Source organism: Lipotes vexillifer, unplaced genomic scaffold (genome assembly GCF_000442215.2).
Source record: "Lipotes vexillifer unplaced genomic scaffold, Lipotes_vexillifer_v1.1 scaffold438, whole genome shotgun sequence".
Taxonomy (NCBI): domain Eukaryota; kingdom Metazoa; phylum Chordata; class Mammalia; order Artiodactyla; family Lipotidae; genus Lipotes; species Lipotes vexillifer.
This window is the reverse complement of record NW_006784126.1, coordinates 1,593,408-1,595,495: the sequence shown is the minus strand read 5'-3', so window position 1 is coordinate 1,595,495 and position 2,088 is coordinate 1,593,408. Positions and strand designations below refer to the sequence as shown.

Below are 2,088 nucleotides of genomic sequence, written 5' to 3'. Positions count from 1 at the left end.
CCCGTGTCCCCTGCATCGGCAGGCGGACTCTCAACCACTGCATCACCAGGGAAGCCCCTAGGTTTGATTTTTGTTCCAAGATATTTGTAGATAGAAATTATGTTTTTCAATACAAGCTACACTCTTTCTCAAGAATGATTCACTCTTTAGAACAAATCTTAAAAATATAAGGGAAAGGAACTGAGACAATAAATCAGCTGTCTCTAAGGATTTAGCCTATTTTTGCCTTGCTTTGTTGTGTTTTATTTTTTTTTAATTGAAGAAGCTGCTATCAGCAGAGATACAAAAGCCTGTGACAGCCACAGAAGAAAAGCTCATTATTTAATCAATGGCAAAACATAAATAAAGTGGTGACTCCAACTAAGATGCACGGTCCTGGGAACCCCCAACTGCAAAGTCAGGTTAGACACACGCCTCCCTGCCCTGCGTGGATATAAGCAACCCCTGGACTGAGAGTGAGAAAGGAACAAGAGAGCAGACTTGTTCATCTTCAAGATGAATGCCCTCACACTATCAAAATGTCTACTAGTTAGTTCACCCAGGGCGTGAAAATGAATGTTTCCCACATAAACATCTTTAAAACTGGAACAAGATATAAAAGACATTTCAATTTCAAATCAGGACAACTCTGATAAGGGGTTTCAAAAGATAAAGTATTCACAGAAACTCAATTCAAGAGTGTGCTTCTCTCCTCTAATCTTTTCTTCCTCCTCTTGTTAAACCACAGGTAAGAAATCCATGCCTGAAGGACCTGCGAAGGAGAATCTGCAACTTTTATGATCAAACATTTTATAGTAACTTTTTTTTATTAAAAAGTAGAATTACATTAAATAGTAGAGGGAAAAGGGAGAATGCCACACAGATTACATTATTTCAGCATTTCAAGAAATGTGCTATCCACATCACTACAGATTCAAAAAATGACTAAGTACATGTAAAACAGATATGTGTTTATGTGTCCACATATTTAAGTACATGCAAATAATACTATAGTAAATAAGAGTACTGGGCTCCGGATTCCAAATACCAAAGTTTTAAATACCTTTCCATTATTTATAATCTATGTGACCAGGGACAAGACACAACTTCTATTTGCCTTAATTTGTACATCTGTGAAATGGGTATAACAGAATATACCACACAGGATGTGGTAAGTACTCAATGAGTTATAATACATAATGAGAGCTTAGAACAGTGTGTGGCACATAGTAAGGGTTTAACCAATACTGGCTCTTATTATTATAAGCTGGACAGCTTTATAACATGAAAAATGACTAACTTCACTTACATGAAATTTTGTGTTGAACTTTTAAAATGAAATGTTCTGAATTTCACTATCTGGTCTGCATGCAATGATTAATCTAAATAATTAAGAATGAGTTTGGAGGTATTTTAAATTAACTTTATGAGGAGAAGATGACTCATATCATGGTTATTACTTTCTTAAATGTGCAGTAAAATCCATTATCTCTTCTTCATAAAAGCCTGGAGTAGAAGGAGAAAAACCTGCAACCAAGATTACTCTACCCAGCAAGGATCTCATTCAGATTTGATGGAGAAATTAAAACCTTTACAGACAAGCAAAAGCTGAGAGAGTTCAGCACCACCAAACCAGCTTTACAACAAATGCTAAAGGAACTGCTCTAGACAAAAACACAAGAGAAGGAAAAGTCCTATAATAACGAACCCAAAACAATTTAGAAAATGGGAATAGGAACATACATATCGATAATTACCTTAAATGTAAATGGACTAAATGCTCCCACCAAAAGACACAGATTGGCTGAATGGATACAAAAACAAGACCCATATATATGCTGTCTACAAGAGACCCACTTCAGACCTAGAGACACATACAGACTGAAAGTAAGGGGATGGAAAAAGATATTCCATGCAAATGGAAACCAAAAGAAAGCTGGAGTAGCAATTCTCATATCAGACAAAATAGACTTTAAAATAAGGACTATCAGAAGAGACAAAGAAGGACACTACATAATGATTAAGGGATCGATCCAAGAAGAAGATATAACAATTGTAAATATTTATGCACCCAACATAGGAGCACCTCAATACATAAGGCAAAAACTA

General features: G+C 35.7%; 1 protein-coding gene across 3 annotated transcripts in view; it reads right to left on the bottom strand.

Annotated features, from left to right (window-relative positions):
* The window catches only part of EPB41L2 (erythrocyte membrane protein band 4.1 like 2), a 98,875-nt gene that overhangs the window by 64,219 nt on the left and 32,568 nt on the right, over window positions 1-2,088 (bottom strand). The gene's annotated exons all lie outside the window — the stretch shown is intronic.